The 15350-nt window shown below is 29.0% G+C and overlaps 2 non-coding genes across 2 annotated transcripts; one reads left to right on the top strand and one right to left on the bottom strand.

Annotated features, from left to right (window-relative positions):
* Nucleotides 1-11487: 11487 nt before the first annotated feature.
* trnaa-agc (transfer RNA alanine (anticodon AGC)) lies at nt 11488-11560 on the bottom strand. The gene has a single exon. It is a non-coding gene; the product is annotated as a tRNA-Ala (tRNA).
* Nucleotides 11561-12848: 1288 nt separating this feature from the next.
* trnaa-agc (transfer RNA alanine (anticodon AGC)) lies at nt 12849-12921 on the top strand. The gene has a single exon. It is a non-coding gene; the product is annotated as a tRNA-Ala (tRNA).
* Nucleotides 12922-15350: the final 2429 nt, after the last annotated feature.

Raw genomic sequence — 15350 nt, 5'->3', positions numbered from 1 at the left:
ATGTCAAATAAGGATGCTTTGTTATGTATCGAGTTTGCCCATATCTCATTATGTTAAGTCTTAAATTGATTTATTTTGGACTAATTTACTGTTTCATAAATTATGCAAATATATCATGAGCAAGTACGCAACCAACAAAGCTCTGAAAAAATTTAAAGGCTACAAAAACACGCTTGCCAAATTATATACTCTAAACACAAACAAGAACATGCAAATCACTTATAGATAGAAAATTATGAATATATTTGGAATAAATGTACGCAGTGAAGTTAAAGTTGCTTTGTATTTTTTGAATCGACTTTATGTGGTGATAACAGCACAATTAGAGTAAATTTATATGCAGTAATTAGCGACTATCATCTAATTAAAACGCTGGTAAATTTTTTGCGTGTTAAAATAATATCACCACGCATGAATAAATCTGTGGCGCGAAATTTTGATGCTAAAATAATGAAATTAATTTTTTCATAAAGAAAAATATGTTAGCTTAAAATCCAATCCATTATTGTTTGAAAAACAATGCATAGAAACATTTAATTTTTACATTTTTTAAAGATGCCATTTTTGTGTAACATAAGCATGCTGAAATTACCCAGTGTTTTTCATTGAAATTACCTATTTTAAGTCCTAAAATAGCAGTGGTTTTAATTGCTTTTTGAATAAAATCAAAACATAGTAAAAAAATTTAATATTTTAACAATACTAAATATTTTTCTGTAATTTAAAATCAAAAAATTTGAATTTTTATCGTTAAAAGGTTTTGAGTTATTAAAATTGAAAAAATAACGAATCAGTTGTTTTTTTTCTTCTCGGAAAACATAGTAGTATTGCTTCAACAAAAAGTGGCTTAACATTTGATTTTTTAATGATAAATTTTGTTAATAACGAATCATTATATTTTAAAAGTTAGTTCTAATTGTTAGGTTGGGATTTTTCACTTAATTAATGTAATTTTTTTGAGCTAATTTAAAGTGCTCGTGTTACCAAGTGGTCTGGGTAATATGAGCACTTTTGCTACTTTTTTAAAACCTCTGTGTTTTTAAGAAAAAAATTTCGGGTGCCCAAACATCTGTGTGGATCATGAGTATTGATCCCTAAAAATTGTTTATTCGCATAAAAATTGGATCCAGCATAATCATTTTTGAAAATATTCCGATTCTCGCTTAAGATGCTCATATTACTCTAATCTACCCTATATAAATTAATGGTGAAGTCCTTAAGTTCGTTTAAGTTTCAAACAAAAAAAGAAATTTTCAAAATGTGATTATAAGAAAAACTTACATTTTTAGTATTTGTTTGACTATTTTAGCGGTTAATTTTTCTTCGTTTGACTATATTTTTGTTTTCTGTTTGTTTATACTTTATTTAATTATTTTGACCATTTTAACATAATGTTTATACCATGCTAAACAGAAGAAAAAAAAATCCAAGCAGGATTTAACCTTCCTGGTTAAATCCACATCAGCGGTGTTCTGTGATTCTTGGAGCACTTTAATAACTAAAAAAAGAGAACCTGATAAAGTATAAATAAGCAAATTAAAGACAAGTAAAATGTATCAATAAATAAAGTATAACTAAAATACTAAAACCCAGGTTGTATAACAATTTTCATAATATTAGAAATATTAAAGTATATTATCAGCTAAAAAACACATTTTTTTAGGTTCAGTTTGAAAAGGTAAAAGGAATTTATATAAATTTAACTTTTTTATAAATATTACTCTATAATAATACGCTTTTAATGCCTTTTTTATTCACTTTTTGGGGGAGATGTGACTCATGTCTGCTATAAATTCAAAAAATAAATAATTATTTTAATTTCGAAATGAAACAATCAACATCAAAGTAGAACATCTTTTAAACCTTTTTGGTCTACTCTATGGATAATGTGCAAGCCATCACTGATATCTATTACCAGTAGTTACCGATCACTTCTGTTTTTTTTTTAATTCAAACTCCTTTAAACTATCTTTACCATTATAAAAGATTCAAGCATTTAACTTCATTCATTTTATTCATTCAACTTCTGGAAAGTCAAATTTAGTAAAGCTCAAATAGAAAAGCTCATTCAGACCCTGAAACAAGTTTTGTGATCTGTAATAAATACCCATAACGAAATTGCCCGCAATTTTAAAATGGATTCTTTGTTAGATATGTTCATTGAATTTTACTTGGAAACCAATAAAGTTCTTGACTCAGTTTACTTTATCTTTTGGATTTTCAAATGGTTCTCAGTTTTCCATGTTTGATTATGTTTTGCTTTGCATCTATCTCTATATATTATTTCTAAACCTAATAGTAGTAGTAGTAGTAGTAGTAGTAGTAGTAGTAATAGTAGTAGTAGTAGTAGTAATAGTAGTAGTAGTAGTAGTAGTAGTAGTAGTAGTAGTAGTAGTAGTAGTAGTAGTAGTAGTAGTAGTAGTAGTAGTAGTAGAAGTAGTAGTAGTAGTAGTAGTAGTAGTAGTAGTAGTAGTAGTAGTAGTAGTAGTAGTAGTAGTAGTAGTAGTAGTAGTAGTAGTAGTAGTAGTAGTAGTAGTAGTAGTAGTAGTAGTAGTAGTAGTAGTACCGGTTTTTGCATCCATTTAAAACAAACATGACATCCGTTTAAAACAACCGTGACATTCATTTAAAACATCGCGACAATCAATTAAAACATTTAACGCATGCGCAATCTCAACATTCTATATTACTCAAAAAAATAATGTTTTATTTATATATTTATTTATTTAAATTTATTTTTTATTAATATTATATTAATTTATTTTAATTTCATGGAATTTACAGGGTGGGGCAAATGTCTCGCTACCATTTTGATTGCGAGCCATCTTGGTTACGTGACGTTTAGATCAGTTTCGTTTTAAGCATTGTGTTGTGTAGACGCTCCAGTTTTATAATGGATAAATATACGCTACAAGAACAAGCAGAAATAGTGACAATATTTATCGAAAGTGATCGTTCCATTATTGCCAGTCAGCGGAAATGGCGTAAAAAATATCCTAATCGTCCAGTGCCCCACAAAACCACAATTTATCGATTACATGCCAATTTTCGACAGTACGGTACAACAGTAGACAGACCTCGTTCTGGAAGACAACGGACGTTTTGTAACGCTGAAAATGTGGCTCTGGTGCGCAATAATGTCGCAAAGTCTCCAAAAACATCAATTCGGAGACGTTGTTCCCAGTAACACATTTCTGCACGCAGTTTAAGGCGAACTTTGAAAACTGATTTGAAAATGTTCCCGTACAAAATTCAATTAGTCCATAAATTGCTATCGAGAGATCTTGATTAACGAGTTCAGTACAGTAATGCAATCCTAAGGCTGTCTGGTGGAATTGAAGATTTTTCGTCTAAACTGATAATGAGCGATAAAGCCCATTTTCTTCTCGATGGCCTTGTCAATAAACAGAACAGTCGTTTTTGAGAAACAACGAACCCTCAATTAATTCATAATATATCATTTCATTCACAAAAAACAACTGTATGGTGTGGTATTCATGCTGGAAACATCATTGGTCCCTATTTTTTTGAAAATGAACAAGGTGTTCAAGTGACTGTTACTGTTGAACGGTACCAAGATATGATTCAAAATTTTCTTGTGCCTGAAATGGAAGACCAAGGACTAGAGGACATTTGGTTTTGGCAAGATGGGCTACAGCACACACAGCCTGTTCAACAAATCAATTATTGAATGACGTTTTTCCACGAAGACTAATTTTGCGAAATGGCAATTTAGTATGGCCAGCTAGATCTCCGGATTTAAACGCACCAGACTTTTTCTTATGGGGTTGTTTAAAATCAAAAGTTTATGTGAATAAGCCTCAAACGATTCAACATCTTAAAGACAATATTCGTCATGAAATTGAAGAGATTCATCCTGAAATGTTACAGGATTTCATGAAAAATGCCTTAAAAAGAGCCGAGAGCTGCATAGCAAATAGCGGTTACCATTTAACCGATATAATTTTCCAATCATAACGAAAAAAAATGTAAAGACTAAATAAACTTTTTATGAAAACCAAACTTACTTATCTTTTCTTTGAACAAAGTTATGGGCAATCAAAATGGTAGCGGGATTTGTGCGCCACCCTGTATTTTAAACTTAAATGGATGTCATGTTTGTTTTAAATGGATGCAAAACCCGGTAGATATTTTTTATACACATACTGTATTGGCAAAACAACCATGATGTTCCATTAAAACATGCATGATGATAATCAACACAACCGTGATTTCCTATTAAAACATTTAGGGCATGTCCATACTAAATTTTCATTAAAACATGCAGGAAATTCTGTTTGCCAAAATACACGAAAATTTGTTTTAAGATCGTAGATCAAAGGAAAATTTAACCTGAAACTTCATTACAGAAAAAAACTCAATCTGCATCTTCATATCGCGAAATTCCGTTTCCCAAAACATGCGAGATCTTTTTGTAAATCTAGTCGTTGATCAAGGAAAAACTCAATCTGAAGCTTCACCGTTAACAGGAGTTAATCGAAGCACAATACAATCAATTTTAAGAAGGTACGATTGAACGAATTCAACACTTCCTGGTTCTAGAGGTGGCACGTTGTCACGTTATTTATAATAAAGAATTAGAAGAAGAATACAACGCAACTATAATTGAAATAAGATATGCTTTAATTGTAAACGTATCAATTACAATTGTCTGGAGATGGGTGACCAATCTTGAATACACATAAAAAATTACTCGACCAATTTATGAAAGAAGAAACAACAATGATGTAAAATTTCTTGGAACTGAATATATTAGGTGGTATACTTCAGTCTCGCCAATTCATTGCTATCAAAATATTGCTTTTATTGATGAAAGTCCATTTAATTTACATGTTTTTTGCAGTCACTCATGGGCAAGAAGAAGAGTAACACCGAAGCCGATCATTCGCCCTCGGTAGCGTAACGTTTCGATGATATTGACCGTCAATGGTTTAAATATTATTCACTGCGAAGCTTTCTGGGTATCAGGCAACACAGCTTTGTTTCAAGAGTATATTGATTAAGTTGTACGAGTTTTGGGGACAGAGGAAGAATTCACCCTAGTGGTAAGTAATGTCAGAACCCATCATAATGGTGAGATGAGGGATCAATACATTTAAATAAAATATTTGCCACCATATTCACCATTCTTGAATTCGTCTGAAAAGATTTTTTTATCTTAAGAATAAATAAGAATAAATACGGCCCCAGCCGGAAGAAATGAACTAATTACAAGAATGCGTGAGGTATGCTTATCTACTCCTAATGTTAACTTATCGAACTATTACACGCATTGTGAAAACTTTTTCGAAGCGTGTCTTAGGTCAGATGACATACCTCGACAGTAACTGGAAAATAAACATTACATTTTAAATAAAACAAAATTTTAAATAGTTTAAAGAAATTGAATAAAAAAAATTAAAATATATATTAAAATAAAACCTTTTTTTTTTGAATAACAGAGAATGTTAAAATTGCGCATGCGTTAAATGTTTTATTTGAAAATCACGATTGTTTTAATTGATTGTCACGATCTCAACGCCGTTAATGCAAGTTCTCAAACTTTTTTGTCTTGTTTGTTTTCGGTGATAACAAACATATTTTTTTTCCGGTCTGCAACATTTGTTTATAAACAATAAATGTTAAGTTTTAAAAGATATGTTAAGTTTAAACAATATCTATATATATTGTTTAAAACTCAACATATCTTTTGCGATGGAGTAAGAAAATATGTATACATATTTTCTACAAAAAAAATAAAATATATATATATATTCAAATAAAGTATATATATTAATCTATGGTAATTTAAAGACCGGAATTTTAGTTAAATAGTTTTATGGCATTATAAATAAAATAGGGGTGGTTCACATCACAGTAATGTTTAAATTTTGAGCTTAGACTTTTAAATAAACCTTAAAAAAGTTTAACTTTAAAAGTCTAACTAGTCGTATGTCAATTTGTGTGTTCTTCACACTCATTAATAAAAACTTTCATATAAAATGGAAAAAACAGATTTTAAACTTAAAATAACTAATTTTTTTCGACCTTTATTATGTTTGCAGACATATGCCTGGTTAGAAATTAAACATACAACTTAAAACTTGTTTGAAAAAATTGTTTTATAAAGCAAAATTTTATATCTAAACTTAAGTAAATTAAAAAAAATTTAACTTTGTTTGATTTTAGACAAACTAAAGCGCTAGGAGAAAAAAAAAAAACTAAAAAAAAATAAATTATTCGGGCTAAAAAAATGCAGTGAAACATTACCTTTTTATAAAAACGCAAAACTCGTGTATTTTCCAGTGCATGCATTAACGGCGTTGAGATGTTTTAAATGAATGTCACGGTTGTTTTAAATGAATGTCATGGTTGTTCTAAATGGATGTCATGTTTGTTTTAAATGGATGCAAAAACCGGTAGTAGTAGTGCCCACTCATACGTGTTTGACACCGCAAACATCTATAAGTGTAAAAAAGTCTTTAGCATAAGTTGAGTTTGCAAGCGGTATATGGAACGTGTATAATATATGTATAATATGAGAAAAATTTGAAAATTTTATTTTAACAATTAGAATTCTTTTTTGCTATATATTTTTTTGCTATAAATATCTTGAGCAAGATTGAAAGAATTTAAAAATGAATTATGCAAGGTGTGGATTTAAACTCTCAGAAACAACTCTGATGACAGCGCACTGAACCACTATCAAAGCAATACGTTTCGATGAAAAATAGTGGGCTATCGAAGATAACAAACTATTTTACAAATCTACATAAGCTCTACATTTGCGGAAAAAGTTTTTTTCTCATAAAGCAATTTTTTAACTACTTATTTTTACTAAAAAATATTGAAGTATATATGGAATAAGTATAGAAACGATAGGTGTAGAATAGATAAGTAAAAATCGGTTTGGTAAAGATCGATATTTTAAGGGTCAGGAATACTTGGATATTGCTTATAATGCATGGAAGAATGTATTATAAGATTACATCGATTTCTTTACACTTATTCTTGAATGAGAAGTAACTCCATTCAAGAAAAAAATCAAGATGTTTTAAAACTATTTTATTCCAAAGAGAAGCTCCAAAAAATAAAATGCTTGATTTTCCAAAGTTATTTTTATATAATGGTTGCCGAATTAAATCGTCATTTCTTGAATTGTATTTTTTTTATAAAAATATTTTTAAATGTGTTTCTCGAAAACCAAAGTTTACTTATTTGGACAATTTTTAAACCACGCTGAATGAATCAATCTAACCACGAATGAAATCAAGTCTAACCTTATTGTAATAAAATAAAATTGAAGTTATTCTCAAGAGTTTAGTACACTGATTTTTTACCTTATTTTCTCTTTCTATATATTACAATTTCATTCAAATAAAATCAAGCAATTTGCATCTCCCTGCTAGGGTTCGAAAAGATTATTTAAATTAAACAAATTCCCTTTAGAATATGAATATTTGTTTAACTAGAACTCACATTGTTCCAAAAATTATCCCTGGACAATTTTTCATCATGTAAGGGGTCGTCCATTAATCTCTTCCCCTCATCATAACATAGTAACACTTTGGGAATAAGTCCCATACTATTCGTCACAAAATCACAACCCCCCCTTATTAATTTATAACCTTTAAGGTTATAATATAACTTTTATAATATAAAAGTTGTTTAAAGCTAAATAGCAATGACGAGTTATTAGAAAGAGGGTAAAAGAAAAAGAAAAACAATTGCCCCACACATCAATTCTTAAACCATGACAATGCTCAAAACGAAGTAGAATGAAGTGACTAATAAAGCAGTTGTTAACTATCTTTGTAGTTAAGAATTTCAATGGAAGCTCTTAAAGTTGATGACAAAAGTGGTGATTGCGAGAATGAAAGTGAATGAATGATCATGATAAAATAAGTTTGAGTTCTGCACAAAGAATTCGTTTTTATTTGTTAATGAGATCAATAGTGTTAACCTTCATTACTTTGTATCGTACAATGTATCTAGTAATGTATGTTATATTTATCCAATAATATATTAATCCAGTATTTTTGTCTGATCAGTCACTAATTAAAAAGATTTTTTAAAAACAGATTTGTTATTTATTTAATTAAAATTAACAAAAATGTAGTTTTTTTTTGTAAAGATACTGAATACTGAATACACATTGCACAAAAGAATCGGAAATTTGGTCTTTAAATTTCAACCTTTCTTGATAACTCGGGTACTCTTCGCCCATTCATAGAGTAACATAATTTTCCTTAACTTTGAGTTTTTTTTTTTGTTTTTTTTTCAAACAAGGTATCTGAAAGAAGAGCGTAAAGATCTTGTCGTCAGCACCTTAAATAAGCATTTAACAAAGATAAGATAAAAAAAATAGAAATAAACTTCTATAAACTTAATCAAGTATATAAGCGATAAAAATGTAGACCAAAATATATTTTTTAACTTTTACTACTTATAATAACTCAATATATTATCTAATGAAGGAATGAGGTTTGTTTTTTTTAAAAAAAAAGCAAAAAGTAATAGGTACTTCAAAATTAAAATTCGGCAAAACAATTTTATTTCAAAGGTGTGGCGCTCGATAAGTAATACAAAATTGATTAAAGTTTGTTTGACGAAAAGGTTCATTTAAAAAGTTATAATTTCTCAAAGTATATTTACTGTATGGTTTAAAAGAGAAAAGATCTTTGAAGACAGCTAGGGATAAGTTACTTATCCACATATATAAAAAACATATTATTTAAATTTTTTTAACTCGTATATATTCAGAACACTCATTTCAATAAAATAATGCTTCGAATGAGAGAAGCGATTTGCAAAATTGATTACACGGATTGCGCGTTTCGGACGGAGATAAAGACGTTGCAACTTTCTTTTTTCTGTACTTCCCCAAGTAATACTGGCATAATTTAAATAATTATGTATAAATGAGTAATATAGTTGGATTAAGACTTTCTTATTGAGATAGATTCGTGATTTATATAGGATCCCCATGTGTTTTGAAATTTTTGTGCTTACATAATCAATATGATGATTCCAAGTAATGTTTTCATCAAGATAAACACCTAAAAATCGAAATAAAACCCATAAAAACGAAATAAAACCCATTTTGTTTTATTAGTATTCAAGGTTAACTTGTTACACTTGAACCAATTAGATATATACCTGAGTTCTTCGTTTACTGATTTTAAAAGTTCAGCGATATCATAGTTTGAAAGGAATAAGTTTGTATCATCTGCATACATAATGCTCGTTAGTTTTGAAGCTTTATTTAAGTCATTTATATAAATTAAAAAAAAGAGATGTCCAAGAACTAAACCTTGTGGGACTCCACAGGTTTTATTAAGAGAAGTGGGTTGATAATCATTGTTAAATGGAACAAATTGTTTTCGGTTAGATAGATATCTTTTAAGCCATTTTAAAATTTTATTTTTTATTCCGTAGTGTTTAAGTTTATAAATCTAAATATGGTGATCGACAGTATAAAAAGCTTTTGATAGGTCAATAAAAATATCTAATGTATATGTATATATTGTCATTTTTCGAATGATCTGGCGATTTCACGTACAAATTGAATAACTGCATGCTCAGTTAAGTTATCTCTCTTGAAACCAAATTAATTGATGTAAAGTAGATTATTATCATGAAAATATTTCTATATTCTGTTGAGCATAATTTTTTCTAGAATTTTTGAAAATGTGGAGAGAACAAAGATAGGGCGATAATCAATGGTTTCAGATTTGTCCCCTTCTTTAAAAATAGGACTAATTTTTGCAATTTTTTATTGTTCTGGGAATACTCTTTGATGGGTAGTTGTTAAAAGCAATCTATAACCACGTCTCCATTAATTTGATCTGCTCCAATTGCTTTATTTTCTTGACAGATTTGAAGGCTCTTTCAAACTCATCAAACATTAATTCGATAACTCATCGAATAGATAAAAAAAGATAACTCATCTGAACAAATGCAATTATCCTGGGGTTATAGATAATCAGTAAACAAAGACTTGGTCTTTGTTTACTGATAATCTATAACCCCAGGATTTTTGGTTCATATAAACTTTTGTTATCGACTCTAAGTTGCATAGGTAGAATACATAAAATAAACAAAGATTTTTTAAATGAATTTAATAATTTGTCCACTTCAACCATCGATTCCAACTTTGCTTATAATAAGAAAAGAAGGGTCGGACAGGCGAGGGAAGTTAGGGAAGGAGTAAAGATCCCTCCTATGTCCCTTGCTTAGTAAATTATCTTGAGTAGGAAAATAAAAAAAGAATTTAATAAAAAAAAACTTAAAATTTCGTGTTTTTGTCGAGTCATGTGTAAATATTTTATATAGACCCAGGGCCCTGCACATTTTTATTTTTGGATAGAAATGTGCTGGTGCATAATTATTTTTGGGCCTTCCTCCTTACGATGATTTTTTTATTAAGATATTCAGAACGTAATAATAATTATAATAATAATCACTGGCTTTAAAGATGTCAATCACGCTTTCCAATCAGAAGTTCAGAAATGTTTAATGGGGCTGGAGATTTTATTATTTAAAATATTATTATTTCTTAGTTAACATTTTATTTCAGTTTTTTGTATTTATTAAATATATATAGTGATTGGAGTTTAACTTTAATAACGGTAAAATGGGTTAATCTAAAAAATTTCTCATTTTCCAATAAAAGAAATTCTTTAGAAAATTTTATTATATATAATTTAAAAAAATTTATATCATGATAAAATAAAGTATATAACATTATATTTTAGAAATAAATTTTTTTAATTTTTAATTTTGCGTTAACGGCTATGTTCTTTAAACAATAAAATAAAAATCGTATTTGGTTAATATAACCATGAATCCATTTTAGCATAGCAATAATGAACAGAAAAAAAAGTGGTTCGACGAGGTATTTTAGAAGTACTATGTTTTTAAAAATTGACGATTGTGCCCCTCTACTCTGAAATCCGTATCGTCGGCCCTGCGGAGTGTATGGTCAAAGATATGGAAATTTGCATGCACATTTCTATAAAGTTCCAATACCCTTTTAACAAAAAACTATGTGATTAAGGGTTTAACTTATTTTTGCAAATTTTTTTGCTACCATAACGAGCCCAGCTATGTCTCCCCCCGGGCCTTTCAGTGCCAGTCCAAACCTGAAGAAAAGTATTATGAAACTCACGTAGTTTTAATTTATCCATGACTTTTAAAACCCAGTTCAAAGTATTCTTTATTGTTCCTTGAAGATTTACAAAAGCACTGTAGTTTGAGATAAAAAAAAATAGTTATAACTTATTGAAAAAAACGATTTATAACTCAAACCCAAACTTACAATTATTCTGATATTTTAGTACTAGAACACCTGTATTTCAGTATTTTTATACGGGAACACCTATATTTCAGTTTATTTTTAACCAAAACCTAACATCTTTTATTATCAAAATTTAAATATATGAAAAATATGAACGTTCAAAAAAATCAATAAAAGCTGGAACCTTTTGGAGAACCGGGGCATCGATCCCCGTACCTCTCGCATGCTAAGCGAGCGCTCTACCATTTGAGCTAGTTCCCCGGCGCAAGACTATTAATTAAGACCTCTTAATTAAACTATTTATTAAAATATTTAACTACAAAACTATTGTTAATAAGTTTATCGAAAAGCCGTCTGTTACTACATAATAATAAGTTTATAAGTATATACTACATAATAATAAGTTTATCGAAAAGCCGTATGTTACTACATAATGCAATTGTACACAGATTGCTGCAGAAATAATGGGTTTATCGTGCTCTGAAAAAAATGGAAATATTTCATGAGGTTGTAAATAAAATTATCAAATTTTTCATAACAATGAAAGAACAGATAATAGTCTGGGAATAATATCTATTGGGTTTTGCTTGAAGATGCAAATCATGGAAATGTAAAAGCGTTTAATTCTTTGGTTTGTAAGAATCATACACTAAATATAAAAGCTGATATTCTGATATAAAAAATTACTTTCTTACTTCGGTGACACATAACAGTTGGACATCAGTTACGCATACGGTTTACATATTTACCTGAATCAAAATACTTAATTGATGATATGTACATTTTAAGACAAGCCCTCAGGTGTTAAATAAACCCTCCTCTCCTATTTATTAATCCTGAACAAGGCCGGCGCAAAGGGTGTGTGGAGAAAGAGACTCTAACCCTGTGTGTGTGTGTGTGGGGAGGAAGGGGGGAAGGGGAGGGAGAGGAGGAGGGGGAGGGGCCCTGACAAAGGGAAATGACCCTCGTCAATGAATTCCTTTGTCGGCAAATTTGACCTTTTTAGACAAGTCAGTCAGCAAATGTAAACCTTTAGACCAGTCAGTCTGTAAATTTCAAAAAACGAGGAAATTTTTTTTTTAGTCAGCAAAAACTTTAATGGCAAAGAGACATGAAATTTAATGTTTAATTATAAAGTTTAATATTTAGCGAAATTTTAGCTAATTTCATAAACTTTCAAAATTTTAAAGTTTTACCTTTTTGTTATTTTGTTAAATGCACTTACATAGCTCATAATATCTTTATTGTAAGTTAAAAGAGCTTGCGCACCACAAAATACCAACTGGACAGTTAAATTTTTCGATACAAAATATTGTAAATATTTAAATAGTAGTTAGTTTTTATGACTAGTGATATGATTTGTGGATTGTTTAAGTGTTTCGGCTGTTGTATTCTAAGTCAAATTCAATCATACATAATAAAGAATATTAATTCGTTATAAAAGTTTCTATTAATTAATTAAATAGTTCAAATTAAAAAAAAGTTTGAATTAAAAATTTACCCTCAAATAAAAATGAATTAATAATTTATATACTACACTTCAATACGAGGGGAACTAGCTCAGATGGTAGAGCGCTCGCTTAGCATGCGAGAGGTACGGGGATCGATGCCCCGGTTCTCCACGTATTTTACATTGTTTATTCCATATTATTTATAATAAAATTTCTTTTATCAAAAATTTTGTCATAAATTTCTCTTTCGTCATAAATTTCTCGCATTTTAAGATTAGAACGAGTCGGATTTTGGTAAAAAAAAATAACATAAATTACGTCTCGCAAGGGGGTGAATGGTTTTGTGACGACTCAAACGGGACTTGTTATTAAAGTTAGGCACTCCAACACCTGAGCGCCAACATCTAATATCGATAATCGATAAAACACGGCTAAAGAAAAAAGATCTGAGGTCTTATGCCGACAAAATATTCTGAGGTGTATGTTCTTCCATCGTTCAGCCGATGACTTGAAATACAATTACTTTTTATTTGACTATTGCAAAAAGTAGAACCACATCTTAACAACGATAACAAAAATATTTTTTTGAGATTTTTATTTTTAGAGATAATTTAATTCAAAAATTAAGGTCATTTTCTTACCAAAATATTTTTGAAAGTAACTAGCGTTTTTAGCATTACCCTAATAGTGTGCATATTTTTAAATAGTAATCACATAAAAAATATGTCTCCCACGAAAAAGTTAACTTTATAAAAAATTTTTTTTAGCACATATCAATATTCAAGACGGAAATTAAGTTTTTAAAATTAGTTTATTGTTGTAGATAACCCTTTTTGCATTACCATTACTATCACAGATTTATTATGTCAAAAGTGGATTATTCCTTAGTCATTAAAACTCCATTTACTATTGTTTTTATTAGTATTAAATTCTTAGTTTTGAATAATGTCGGTCTTGTTTATTGTTACTTTTGTAAAAGAGCGGATACATTGACGTGATTCTTAAAAACGTTAAATCACTAAAAAACCTCAAAGGCCTTGCAAAAAAAAAAAACCTTAAATTTTGTGGTTTATAAGTTGCATAAGTTTTCGACTAATCGACAAAACGATAAGTTTGTTATCTTTAACCGTTAATGTTTAGCTCTAACTTATGGAGTTAGTTTGTTTTCATTTTACATAAAATAAAAAGGTATATCGAAGGGCCTACTAAAGTGTTAGGATGTGATTTTGCTTATGCTTTTTTGAATACCCTCCACCACCTCCATAAAAGTACCTACGCTTTTACTTACCCATCATTTTATGATATTTTTTTAAATTTAGTGTCATCTTACTTTGAATTGACCCACTTCCCTTCCATGTCTTATCGCTATTTGCAGACCCCCTCTTCACCTCCAAGCGTACGTATTTATAAACGATCTATTATTATCTTAGTTTTCAGGGGGTGGGGGCATTAAACAATGTGGCAATCGGTAGATTTAGTTATGTATGAAGCATTTATAGATCTGCTTAAAGTTGAATGCTTCTAACATTGATCTTGTTGTAGTTTCAAATATGAAACCTAAACATTTAGCAAATTTAGGGAGCCCAATTGCAATGCTAGGGGTTCCACAGTGGGTCAAAGTGTGGCAAAACCATTCAAAATTTTTTTGAAGTTTTGAAACTCAAAAAGTGGCAAGAATCGTTTGACATATTAGAGGGCCAGAAATTATATTTTATTAGAAAATATTTTTAAAAATATCATACTTGTTATTTAAATATCATATTTGTTATATAAATATCACCTTAAAAACTTTTCATCAAAAAAAAAAAAAAAAAAAGTGCGAAAATTTTCTTTTTTTACATTTTTTTAAAACTTTCATTTCTTATTTTAAAGAACTTTAAGTTAATTTTTTTACCATATAAATAACTTGTTAATGTGTTAATATTTAAATAAAATAAAAAAATTGTTATGATTGCCCTTTCTATAAACATTTTTAACAAAGAACACATCATTCATTTTGAGTAAAAAAATAAAAAAATCTTCAAACGTACCATTTAAAACCAACGGATCAACCTGTATCAACCGCCTAAAGTTATATATCATTAAACGCCACTATGGTACTGATCTCGTGGTTCAAAACTGGCTACCTATAAGCTGCCTAAACGAATACACTTTTAAATTCAAATAACTACGCACATGTTTCTCGTTATAGCGTTTTTTTATCGATAATAATAAATTTAAGACGAATTAAAACAAAAAAACTGCAGTTTGAATTCATAATAATTTTTTTTTAAAGACTTAGGTTTTAAAGAAAGTATTTTTGATTTTTTTGATTTCTAGTTACGGCATAGTATTTGCTAAATAAACATTTAGATTGCATTGAAACCATTATTTGTCATTTTTTATGCTATCATTTTAAAGAAATAAAAATTAAATAAAGTATAAAATTATGAACTTGTACCTTGTACAAGTTTGAGACATTACAATAAAACTATTCGTATTTGATAAAAAAAAAAGACAACCAAAAGAAATAAAGGAAGGCAGCTGCTTAGATACGACTCGTAAAAAAACCATAAATAGCTTTGACTAACTTATTACAAAATATTTATTTAATTTACTTT

Source organism: Hydra vulgaris, chromosome 08, assembly GCF_038396675.1.
Source record: "Hydra vulgaris chromosome 08, alternate assembly HydraT2T_AEP".
NCBI lineage: Eukaryota > Metazoa > Cnidaria > Hydrozoa > Anthoathecata > Hydridae > Hydra > Hydra vulgaris.
The sequence above is the reverse complement of the archived record's forward strand: the minus strand, read 5'-3'. Positions and strand labels throughout refer to the sequence as shown.